Source organism: Melospiza georgiana, chromosome 7 (genome assembly GCF_028018845.1).
Source record: "Melospiza georgiana isolate bMelGeo1 chromosome 7, bMelGeo1.pri, whole genome shotgun sequence".
Lineage (NCBI taxonomy): Eukaryota > Metazoa > Chordata > Aves > Passeriformes > Passerellidae > Melospiza > Melospiza georgiana.
Window position 1 is genome coordinate 16487289 of NC_080436.1, and position 13429 is coordinate 16500717.

At 40.4% G+C, this 13429-nt stretch overlaps 1 protein-coding gene across 1 annotated transcript in view; it reads left to right on the forward strand.

The window, feature by feature from the left end:
* Positions 1-600: 600 nt before the first annotated feature.
* RAPH1 (Ras association (RalGDS/AF-6) and pleckstrin homology domains 1) overlaps positions 601-13429 on the forward strand; it is a 74659-nt gene continuing 61830 nt past the window's right edge. The window contains exon 1 of the mRNA XM_058027680.1: positions 601-944. The gene's annotated coding sequence lies outside the window, so the exon portion shown is untranslated. The remainder of the gene's footprint in view (positions 945-13429) is intronic.

Below are 13429 nucleotides of genomic sequence, written 5' to 3' on the forward strand. Positions count from 1 at the left end.
CGCGGTCCGCGGCTGGCCCAGGGTCAGCGGAACACACGAGTGAGGATTTCGGTAGGACTTGGTAATTTGCTGACAACAGACACCTTCGGTGATCGGAACAGGGAACGTCCCGCAGCTCCTTTACCGGTGGACGGAACCGCAGCCCCAAACTGCCTGGAGCGCGGGCAGCGCCCGCCGAGAGCGCGCCGGCCACCGCCCGGCGCGGGCGGACCCGCTCAGCGGGCAATGGCACCGCAGGGATCGATCGGTACCGCGGGGATCGATGGGCTCCGTGGGGATCGGCACAGCGGGGATCGATGGGCTCCGTGGGGATCGGCACCGCGCGGATCGATCGGCTCCGCGGGCGCCGGCCGCCCCTCGCGCGCCCAACCGTCCCCCGCGTGCCCAACGGCCGCTCGCGCGCCCAACCGTCCCCCGCGTGCCCAACGGCCCCCCGCGCGCCCAACCGTCCCCCGCGTGCCCAACGGCCGCTCGCGCGCCCAACGGCAGCTCCGGCGCTGCGGGTCCGTCGCCGCCCCCCGTGGCTGGCGCCGGTCCCGGCAGGGCGGGGCGAGGCGCGGCCCGCGCGCCGGAAGTGAGCGGCGGGGGGAGCCCGGAGCGGTGGCGGTGCTGGGGCGGCAGTGGTGTGTGGGGAGCGGCGTCTCCGCTGCTGGGCAGGGACGCGCCTCGGCTGCCGGGCGGAGGCAGTTCCGCGCTCGGCGGAAACAAGGAACGGGAAAGGAAGGGAGCGGCGAAAGGAACCGGTATCGGCGGCCACCATTAGTGGAGGCAGGAGGAGCAGCAACAGCAGCCGCCGCCGTCGTCGCCGCCGCCGAGGGGGTCTGCAGGCGGAGCGGACCCGGGTGCCGCCGCCGGCAGCGAGCAGGAGCGAACCCGGCGCCTCGCCCCTCTGTTCTGTGGGGCGTCGCCGCTGCCCGCCGGGGCTCCCCCGGAGCCGGGGCGAGGTGAGTGGCGGAGACGCCTTCGTTTCGCTCTTTTCTGGGGGCGGCGGTGGCAGAGCCGACGGGCGGCGTTTCCTGCCGCGTCCCCTCGGCCCCCGAGCCACCGCCGGCGCTGGGCGGGAGCCGCGGAGCGAAGGGTGCGGGAGGGGCGCGCGTTTACCGGCCCGCGCGTCTGCCCTGCGCCCCTCCACGCCCCAGGCACCATCGGGTGTGTTTGTCTGGAGAGGCTGTGGTGACTGGTGAAGGATTGTGGTATGTGTGTGCCCCCCGGGTTTTCCCCGAATGAGGCATGCCTCGGGAGAGGCTGGGCAGTCAGCCGGGGATGCGCGAGGGATGTAGTGTGTGGCATGCAGACAATGTCAGCTTGGGTGAGTCTCCACCCTGTGCAGCCGCAGGCAGCCGGGTCCCCGGCGCAGGCATCGCCGAGGAGCGCGCTGCCACCCGCGGTACAAAACGCGCAAATCCTCGTTCCTGCTGCAAGAAGGAATGGTGGGTTAAAAGCCCAACGCCAAACCTGAGATCTGTTAAGCTTTTTAGCCATACGACCTACTGAAGGCAGACTGGTTTGCAAAGAGCCTCCCAAGGAAGCTTGATGCCTGCGTTGGTTTTAATGAAACTGGGAGTGTGGTATATTATTTTTTTCTGCATGGGGAAAATCATTGATGGTGGAAGGGAAAGGAGGAGTGTCTGTATACACGAGTGTCACATGACCTTGTAAAATTCATATGGCTATACTTATTTTTCTTAAGAAGCCACTGACTTACCTGTTCATTTTGGAAGATTTTGTTTCTTTTGGATTTGTTATCTTGTAGGGCAGAAAATAATCACCTGTGTGTTTGAACGCTGTCTCTGGATTTTATAATTTTTACTAGTATTTTGTATTTTACTGGGCTGGAGGTGTTTAGGAGGTGATGAACAGTGGTCTGTGTAGTACAATTTATTTTTTACTGGTGGATTACAGGTACACTCCATTTGGCAAATGTAAACTATTTCATATGGCTAGTATCTTTACATTACCATTCACGTGAGGGTGGATGTTTTGTGAGACTGTAGAATCACACCCACTCCATTTTGAACAAATTGTCTCTTTTTGTCTGTTCCGCCTAGTGCCCTTCAGACATGGATACATTAGCTTGTTAAATACCTTAGAGAAGAAGAATTAATTGATTAATTCTGGATGTTTATTGAAACATTATGTCTAAACCAACAAATCTTCCAGTTTTATTGTCTTTAATCAGCTTTTCTCTGCTGAGAAGTATCCTGTTGAAACAGAGGAATGGTAAAATTACTTGATAAATCATCTTGAAGAACAAAAGTCTTGGTCATAATCTAGGGAATACTTTCCATCTAAGATCTATAAAGATGTAAACATGTCCATATTTAATACACTGATATCATTCTTGGTGGGTGTGGTGGATAGTGGAACACAGAACTGGTTTTCTGCACCTAAGTTGATATGTGATTTTTCGTATCACTGGATGATACTCAAATTACCATACAGAAATCTGTGTTACGGAGGATTTTTGCTTTCATACAACAGAAAGGTAAGTGGCACCAAGGAATTTATTTATTGTCCTCGTACAGTTTTCATTTTCAGATATTTATTTCCTTAAAATGGCTTCATTTTTATGGTCAGATGATATGCAATGAGGCATTCTTCTACCACTGATTCTCTGACTCAGCATGTGGTGGCAGTGAGAAAAGTATTAGTAAGAGATAAACCACAGTTAAGGAAAGCAGTGCAGTGTTCAGGCTATTAATTTCTTGAAAGGGTATAAAAAAATGTGAAAGAGAACACTGACAAATTTTATAAAATCTTCAATCTGCCTTCCTTGCACAGTATCTTGAGACTACTGCCTTTAGGTTTGAATTTAAAGTAGTTTTTTCACAGCGGAGTAGTGTATTGACATAAACTGTTTGCAGCTTTCTGTGTGTTGGAGTCTGTTCCTTTCCTAGTGCAGTAAGCCTGGGTGCAGAGAGCACCTGTTGGTTTAAAGTATTGTGTGGAACTGCTGCGATGCCCTGTGTAGGTAATGGTTCTCTCGGGTGGGTTTTAAGAGGCATTGTTTTTCAAAGGATGTCTCAGAGTTCTGGCTATCAGAATATGGGTATTGCCTTGTTTACCTCACACCACGAGTCTTCTTTAGCAGTTACTTCTTTATTTGAATTTGTTCCTCTGTCTATTCCTTCAGCATTTAAGTTTTTCAATAGAATCAACTGGCTTTTCTAGCTAGAAACAGTTAATTCTTTGTGCTTTAAATTGTAGATCTTTATCCTGTGTTAGTCTCATCTTTACTGGTCATACTTGCCTTCCTTCTTCAAATGTTTTTCAGCCACTGGAGAGGGAAGTAAAAACCTATCAAACTGGGACAGAGTTAAATCTGAGTGACTAAGCCAGTTAGGTAAATACTAGGAAGAGTGGTACTGAAGATTTCAGCCATTAAGTAATTTACATCACCTTCTTAATAGAAGAAGACTCCAAATCACTTGTGTTAAAAATGAAGCCAAAGGTTGCAAAATAATCACACTCTGCCTTTTCTGTTATGTTAAACAATAGTTTTATTATGGAATTTTCAGGTAGAACTGAAATAATGTACTTCATAACTTCCCATTAACATCTGTTCACACTGAGGATCCTGCTGATTAAATCCAGAACTTGTTAAAACACTTACCAAAGCCAGAAATGTCCAATTTCTGTTTCTGGCCCTGACAATAAGCCATTTTGCCATGTTTCACACTCTTTCTCTGCAATTGCTGGAAGAAAATGTGTTGGTTTACAGTGGAATCAGGCAATGTCAGATAAACAAGCCTTATAAAAAGATGCAATCCAGATCTGTTTTATTGCTAAGAGTTAATATTACATTGAAATGACACCAGACTGCTGAGTAGTCAGGTTTTACCTATGTTTTTCTATGTGAAGTGTTAATTTTGTTTCAAAAAATGTAAATTATGAAACAAAAGTTGACATATTGTGTAAGTCCTCTTAAGAATTCAAAAAATACCTTTGATAATTGGCAGTCACAGATTTTGAGTGAGCACACACACAGAATGTTTTCTACCTTTAGGAAAGTCTGCTAGGTTAGGTAATGCCAATAAGGAAACTTGCACTATAATTGCCCTTTATAGCTATTCTTCAGATTAGCAAGGGATTTAAATTTCTCTTGTTGATCTCCCAAGTGTCCATTGAAAGAAAGTTGTCCATTGAAAATGGTATATTAGTTTTTATGTGTTAATACTAGAAATTAGAAATAATTACCCAATTAATCAAATGAGTCCCTCTGAGAAAGAACTGAAATTCAATAATGATAGAGGTTCCTTCTAGTCCTTCATATAGAAAAATTGTATAAAGACTAAGAAAAGTATCTGTAGAATATTTGTATGCAACTTGATCCAGATATATTGACTGATATTTTCTGACATTTTAGTGAATTAAAGTCACTTCTCTGTTTTGTTCCAAGTAGGAGTTTTAGTTATTTTCTATGTCCAGCTTTAGCAGAAGTGTTTCGTGTAAGATGTTAAATAGATTGATTGTTGAACTTGTGTTTTAAAATCCATCTGTAAGTGAAGAGCTCTTGAAATGTCTTGGTCTGCAAGCTACCTCTGTACTTTTGTTGTACGGAGGAAGATGGTGTACATAAGGATTTGAAATTGTCCTGATGTTAAATATTAGGAAAATAATCTGTTGCCATCCTATATCTTAATTAGTTGGATTTTAGGGGGTGTCGGGGGAGGGAGGCCTGCAGGTGGGGAAGGATTTCAAGGGATGGTACAAAAATAGTCACAGAACATAATTTTTACCCATTACTGAATTTCTAGTCTCAAAAATCCATCAAAATAATTTTAACAAATGTTATTAAAAAGGTGATTGAATCTTCCTTGCCTCTGGTCTTTTCAAGACACCAGTGTGTAAGGTGAAAGTTCTTATACGGAAATGTTCTAGGGAGTGTGATGAGGGAATTACTAACCACAGTAGTAAAACTGTTTTATCTACTTAAGCAAATATTATAGTGTTCAAGAACTCGGGTTGCTGGTAAAATTGCACTGATCTTGCATAGCATAAATGGTAAACTGCATGTAGATTGTTCTTACCTTCTGTGAAAATTATCTGAATTATCATCCCTTATTGCAATGTTAACATTGTGTTCTTCTAATTATTGTATTTGACATCTGCTGAAATGGTCATGTACAGTGTGAGGGTACTGTCAAGTGTTTAGAATGCCAGGTTGTGTTCATATACAAACACTCCACTCTTTTCCACTGTTTATTACAACAGAATAGCTGATTTCTGGCAGATCAGGATTAGAAAGAAACAGGAGCAAGAAGTGACATCAGTTTCCAGTTTTGTGACTGCTGAGTTTTATTACTTGTGTCAGTATTGGACTTTCATGTAGAAAAGTCTTGGAGAAGTACAGAACCTCCTGATCATTTTTCTCAAATGTAGATCTGATTTGAAAAATATGCTGTCTAAAACACACATATGGAAAAAGGCTGGAGGGAAGCTCATTGGCATCCTTCACCCTCTCTGAAAACTTCACCTTTCAGAAAGTTTCAGAAGCAGTTGTAGTGGCCTGGCAGAAACCTTTGTTCATATGATAGTGAGAGCTGAAGTCCACTGCCTGCTGCTGGCACAGGGTCCTTGGCTGCTGCCAGTGCTGTGATTGTCTCATTGTCCTTCCCTTTTCCCAGAGACTTAGCAGCAGTTTGCTGAGTTGGTAGGACTTGTGGTATTCCTGGTGTCTTTTTGTCCTGGTTAAAGTAAATTTTCAAAGGGTGAAACTGTGCTGTGCTTACAGTCAGCATGTGCAGTAAGTTACTTCTTGTAGTTACTTTAATCATTGCCTTCTTGGCTCTTCCAATAGGAAGGAACAGTTTACTCCCAAAGCTCCAAGTAGAGCTTGTTGCTCGATACATGGGGTCGATTTCATCTCGATGTTCCCGCTTTTCTGCTTTAAGAACAGCCATCTGTAGTGCAGAAAAGGTAGTTTATTCTGTCATCATGGTCTTAGTGTGTGAACTTGGTTATAGGTGCCTGGTAAAATTGCTCCCCCATTTAAAGCTGTTGTTGAGCTAGTAGTGTCTTCTGCTATTGAGCAGTTGTGTATCAGTGACGTGTGAAAAATTCTGCTGATTATTTGAGGAAGTACTGTACACTTGTCAAGGATTACTTTGCACAAACTTACACTTCATTTTTCTGAAATCCAGTTGGTCATGGTAAAAGGAAAAATGTTTTTGGAAGTGTCCAAAAGACTTAATTGCGAACCTTACTTAAACTGTAATTGGCAAATGTCCATTACCTGCTTGTAAAATTGTATTTTAAAGGCTGTATCATTGAATAGTGTTAGAAGTGCAAATAATGAGTATGTATCAAGCGTTGATGATAAAATAGTCCCATCTCAAATGGTTGAATTCTTACTATTATATCCTCTTTATAGTTAAATCCTTTCAATATATGTAATTAAATTGCCTGCTAAGTGCAACAGTAAATGTTGAATAAGTCATAGCATAATGTGAAAAATGCTAACTTTATAACATGAAATTCATAATATGGCTTTTTTTGTCTATGTAGAATTTTATTCTTCTTGCAATTTAGACATTATGCTAAGATGGTTTTGCTCAACTGTATTGTTTCAATCAGTGATGAAAAAAGCCTAGTGCTTTTTCAATGTCTGTGGATTTCTTTTAAATAGTTCCATTGATTGTTAGGGTAAAATAATCTCTCTAAAATGCTGATTGGATTGGTTTAATCACTGGGAAAGTATATTGAAGCTATGTTTGACAGATTTTTCTCTCTGTCAAAAGTCCTATAGATTTGGAGAGGTATTCTTATGTTTATCTGTGAAGTTGCTGAATTAATCTTGTGGTACAGCAGTATTGAAAAGATGTGATGTCGTTACAGGCTTGGAGTTGCTGTAGAAGCTAGCATTAGCCAAACAGTTGTGCAGATTCTATGAAAGAAATAAAGTTCCCCATGTGCTGTGTATATACTTGTTCAGGTCATTAATCTGTACAGATGCATTTGCTGAGCCTGGAATAGTCCCTGTTTGCATCTCTGGCAGAGCTGACCCAGACTCAAGAACTGTAGCTTTCACTCAGTGGGCTTTTTTTCCTTTCTTGTAGGTCCCTTAAAGAGATGGTATTAGTAAGAGGAGAAGAGCAGTGGAGCCCAGAGAACTTTTTCCCTCCTTACACTTTTCTTGACAGAATTATCCTTTGGTAGCTTTAGAGATCACTAACCTATTGTACATTAAAAATACTCATAAAAAAAACCAGAGACGGACAATATTAAATCCATGTAAATTGTGTGATCCAGTTAACAGCACGATCCACAGCATGCCAAAACGATAAAATTGAAGAGGTGATGTGTTGGGAGCTGCTAAAGGAAGAGAAGCTACACCCTTCTATACATCTTCCTAGATCCTGATTATATATTGTTTTGCAGAATTCTAGGTTATTTTATTATTTTACTTCTGGGATGTAAAGTCATTTTTTGAAAATAAGGAGAAACACCTTTCCAGGTTGCTCTTTGCATCTTACAGATATGAAAAGGCATCTGTCAAGGCTTTCAGAATTTGTTGTAGGAAATACTTTGCCCCATGATTTTGTAAATAGTTTCATTTTCATATCTAGATTACTAATGTTATCTATACTTATTAAGATGAGCTGCTTTACAAAACTGGGATGAGTTCTAGCTCAGTATTGGAAATAGCAAGTTTTCAGCATGCTTTCAAGCCTCTTAGGAACAAGACTGATTTTTGCAGCCTAATGATGATCTTCCAGAGGTGAAATTGGCATGGGAAGCTTATTAGCTTTGCAGAAATACTCTGCTTGCATACTAATTGTCTTAATTTTAATCCCATGGGATTTTTTTCTACTTTTGTCTGAGCTCATTGCTTGCTACTCTTTTATAATTTAGAACAAGAAGTATTGAATTAGGTAAGAAGAGATGTATTCTAACAAATGTGAAACCATTTCATTATGACTATGACAGTGTTCCCTCAGGTTTTCTCATATTGTTGCCAGAGAGTACATAAAGATAAGATCTGAAGTTCTTAAACTGTGTTAACTTTGAGAATCTGTGTCTACTAGAACATTGTAATAAATGCAGTATCTGCTCTGGATTCCTGCAGAAGCAAGGACAGTGTTTGCTGCCCAGGGAGATTTCTCCCAGTTGTTTTGTGGGAGGTACAATACTTGTGGATTGTGTCTGGACTTAAAGCCTCAGTCTTTGGTATTGCACTGTTGGCTGTTCCTCAGCAGTTTCTCACTCGTGTATGGCTCTTGATTTCATCCTGACTTGCCTGGTTCATGCCTGTGTAGTGATGAGGCATCTTGCATAGGATTTTTGATTCTATGCCAGAAGCCAAGCATTCCAAGCTGTCTTTATTTATAGAATCGTTTAGGTTGGAAAAGACCTTTAAGATCGACTCTAGCCAATAACTTAGTACTGCCAAGTCCACCATTAAACTATGCTTGAGTTGATTTTGTGTATGTAAAGATCACTGGAGACTAGATGTAAGAAAAACACACACAAAATCCCCAAACATGCCAAATACCTACTTGTCCTTACCTTACTGATTTTGCTTCTTGCTCTGCTCCTTGCTGGAAGGATCACTGTGAACTTGTTTCACCACTTAAAATCGAGTTAATCATTGTTAGAATTTGTTTCAATACACCAATGCAAGTTTGGATTTCCAAGGTGTCAGTAATCATTCTCCTTCAGAGGTGACTAAAGACTTAGCACAAATGTGGTTTATAGTGCATTTTAAAAAATCTCCCCATCGTGAAAAATCTCATTAGGTTGTTCTAAGCCTTTAAATAAAAATGCCATACAAATCTCTGTTCTCAAAGGAAGTTGTCACTTAGATCTTTAATGCATGACTCAAGAGCATGACCTTTTACTTGAACATGTAGATCTGAGTGGCTGTGACGGAAACATGGGTGGTTGCACGCTGTGTTCCTGGTGAAGCATTCTGCAGGTTGTGTATCAGTGCACCTTTCTGGTACTCTGGAGTTTAGTCAGTAGTATTTGTGCCTTCTAATAGATAGTTCTTCTATCTATTAAATGGAGACATTTCATTTAGGGGTGGAGGAGGGAAGTCAGTAGTTTTCAGTCACTAGTAACCTTGCAAAGCAATAATACTGGCTGAAACTTTATCCATCTCTGAGCATGTCACAGGTCAGGAGAACAGTTCTACTGAAGCTGGGTAAGAGAAGATCACTTTTTCTTTCACCTCTACCCTGTTGTGCCTATTAATAAGTAACTTAGTGGCATGATCCGTTCTCTGGAACTGAAAGGCTGTTAGATTGATGTGACTGCCACAAATAAATTATAGCGTATTGTAGAAGAAAAGAATTATTTTCATGAATAAATGTTCAGTTCTGGATTAGAGACCTGAGATACTTTCTAAGAAGCACAGCAAAATTGAGAAGTCTCATTTTCAGCAATTGCATGGAAGGAGAAGGGTCCCATAGAAAAGTGAGAGTGTTTTTTCCTTTCTGGCAGCTTGCAGAGCATAAAATAGAAATAGGGAAATGAGTGAAATTTTCAAGAGGAACCACCTAGCCAAATCACAGTTGTTAAAGTGAAACACATACTGTCTTTATGAAGAATGCTCTGTCAACACCTATTCAGTTGATAGTGCAGCATTCAGCTTAACCTTTTGTGCTTCCTATCCCAGTAAGTGAAAATCAGAGATGTTCTAGTTGAAAATAAAAGAGAAAGCAAACCTCCAAAAGCACTGTCCTTGTAATTGGTGTCATTAGAATGAAACTTTGTATTTTGATACCGTTTATATCTGTTCAGCTTGAATGTACACAAAAACTTCAGAAAGTTTTTAAAACCAACAAGTTAAAAAAAATCCTTGAGATTAGTTATTACTACAGTATAACGAATCTTAAATTAACTTGTATCAGCTGGAATGGAATATTTCTGCAATGACTGGCCCATATTCTGAAGTTGAAAGTCCAGCACAGAGTAAACAAAGTATTTTCAAACTATGCACTTTCAACGTCAATGGTGTTTCATTTTTGAACCTTAATGATTGGATGCCTCTCTTTTTGCAAAGAGGTGTCAATCTTCATTCTCCTGAAGGATCAGGTAGTTAATAAATTTAAGTTAGCTTTGATAGACTGTGAGGCCTGAAAGCTTAGGAAGTGATTTTATGTGTTTATTATTTTTCCAGATAATTTAAAAGTATGTTAGCCTTGTGTGGCCTTTAGATTTAAAATACACATAGTGTATGGAAAAAAACATTCACTTGATGCAAATGACTTTGATTTAATGTATGTGCTGTTTTGCTATCCTTGTCGGAAAAGAGTTTAAATTGAGCCTATTGCTGCTTGCTTTGTGGTCTAAAGACTGATCTGAGTGTACTACATAAGGCAAGTTATGGTGTTATCCTTCACTTTTAAAATTATTCCTCATTATTTAGTACTTCTGATGAGTCATGTTTTCCAGTAATTATTGTGAAGTGTATACTTTCTAATTTTGAAGATGACAATGTAAATTTTGTCCTGTATAATGTGACCATGGGCTAGCCTTGCATCTTTTACACTTCAGTGTAAAAGATGCATTAACCAGTAGTAAAACAGAACTGTATTTGTAAAACAGGAGAATGTGCTTTAAAGCAATGTCTTCCCAATACTTTACTAGTGTCTTTTTTTTGTATAGGTTAATGTAACCCCTTCTGACATTGAATTCTACCAACATTATTTTTCTAATCCTGAAGATACATAGTCTTCCTTTTGTTTAGAATGTATATCACCAGAAACTAGGAGACCAATTTTTTTTTTTTTTTTTTTTTGTGTATGATAATGCTCATTATTAACTTTCTGAGATAAGGTTAATCTGGCATGCTCTATTATACAACTCTTGAGCATTTGAGAACAACATTTCTATACACATGATCTGATGAAACATGATAAAATGCTACAAGATATAGATGTGTCTTGTGTAGTACATTATTCTAGTTAAAGCTGCCTAAACACTTTTTTTTTCTATTTTAGAGTGAGTTGAAAAACAAGATAAAAGCTCAGTTGTTCTCTTAGGAAAGTGTAAAAATTGCAGCTGGCCTTATGTTGTCTGCATTCTTTTTGCCTTGCAGCGTGGAGTTAAACCTTTGAGTTTACAACTGCGCATGCCTTCGCTATATTACAAAGTACCAGTAGGAGTTGAGAAGGCAGAGCCAGTTACTGATAGATTCAGCAGCTGCTGCTTCATTCCTAAAATTACTTCTGCTGGATTGCAGTGAACTCTTGGTATTTTAGCATGATTCAGGCAGTATTATTGACAGGAATATTGAACTAACATATATACAAAAGTAGGGCCTTTCTTATTTTTGCAGTATGACTAAATATTTGGATACTGTGAATCATAAATCATTGCCTTGTATTATGTCTATTTATTTCAAGACACTCATAGTGAAGTATCAAACTTTTTGGAGTATAGTAATAGCCATTGTTTGAAATGGTAGTAAGTAGAATATGAAGTTGTTTTGGTTTTTTAGTAGAATTTGGAATATGTGGATGGTTAACTATTTAAAATATTACATAATTAGTTCACTTTTTGAAAAGAAAACTTAAAATTTTGCCTGACATGACTCATTATGGAGAGATGTAATACTGTGATGGAATTGTCTATTAAACTGAAGAGCACTGCTCTGTGAGGTAATTGAAGGTCCAGTAAAAGACACTTTTAGTTTCCTTAAGATTTCTGCCATAATTTCTGAAGTTCTGCTTGCATCCATAATGCGATGGGTGACATTTCCCTGGGGAGAGTAGCAGCAGTCTGGTTCTGTGTGCATCAAGAATCGTCTGTGTAGCTATGTGGAACTAGTTTGAGGCTTGTATTTCAACAGTAGCAAATAGGGATGATCTTTCTGTCATTAGATGCGCATGCAGAACTCTGATATTGAATGGCATGCAGATAGAAAACTAATGGAGTTTTCGTATTTTTATTGCCACAGTACTGCCAATATATGTTAAAGACTGTATTTAGAAAGTATGTTTGTAAATAACTGATATATCACTTTTTAAAGGTGATCAAAATAATCACTGAAATAATATCCATGACTTTGCATTCTGTAAAAAATTGATTTGTGCCCTCTCTATATTGCCGAGCATTTATAGTGTCTTGAGGAGCAGGACATTATTTTAAGAGAGGAAGTTAGGTCTGCCACAGAGGAAGCATTATATTATGGATTAAATGCTGTCCTTGTCATCTTTGAAACACACTTTCTGCTCTCTTGTTACATTCATCTTTTTTTCCCTTCATACAGTCTTCCAGTTCTTTAGTGGAGTTGCAAACAAGAGTAGTTTTGAAAATTCTCTGTAGCTCTCCTGTCCTCTTTTTGGGAATTGATCTTGGAATGTTTCGTTCTGAAATACTTCTTGATTTGAAACTGGATAGGTAGAAAAAAACTTTTTTCTGTGCCCAGTTGCTGCCTGCACTTGGGATTATGTTTGTATGCATGCACTTAGATGTTGTTGGCTAGAACTGTCCCACAGGAGATACTCTTGTCCACTGAGAACTGGACAGGATATTTTTGTTGGTATTCCCCACCTCAAAATGCACACGGTGGGAGGTTGGATAGGATTTATGAACTGTGTTAGTCCTGTGCTTTGTGCATATTCTCCTCAGCTGGGATGAGTTCTTAGATTATGCAGAGGAATTGAAAAAGGGGCTGAGAACTTGGTTTCTGTGATTTGATGGAATTTTTTAAAATAGAGTTTTTTAACTGTTAGGAATAATAGAGCTGGAAGAGGTGCTGCTAGAATTGACCTTACTGCTTTATCACAAAGGCTGTGAATGATTCCACAGATGTATTGCTCTTTTACTGCTTTCCTTCTGAGAGAGTGTTGTGACATCAGATGGCAAGCTGAGAACAGGAACAAGCAAGGTCTTAGGAGGCATCCCATTTGGTTTTTACAGGTATTGCTTCTTGAGTGATGTTGTGGGGCGCACTCTGGCCTGTGGTTGAGCTGTTTCATTTCCAGAACTCGTAAGTGGTTGCACTGAATAGAAAGAGATGGTGCCATTGAAACATGCTGGCAGTCAGGCATGGATTCCTGGTAGGCATTCTCAGTGGCATTGCCGTGGGACCACAGCCAGGCAGTTTCCTAAATAAGCATGAGAGTCCACTGGCAGCTCTGACAGAGCAAATGCTACTTGTAGCATAGTAGCACCTCGTTGGTGAGTCATTTGCTGCTGATTGTTCTAGCTGCTGTCCATTAAATAACGAGTTTTGGCTACTTGCTTGACTAAAATTGCCAAGTGCGTGTTTGTTCATGGCCAGGCTTTCAAAGAGTGGTTATTGCACTAACTTGTCACTGGTCATAGTTATGTCAGGCTTTTGCTAAACTGCTGTGTCAGAGGTTAAGATTCTAGGATTCTGTTAAACAATAAAAAGACAACAAAACAGCATGATCCATCCCTTTGACTTTCTGTAAGTTTAGTAAAATATAATTATTTTTAAGATTTCCTTCAATAT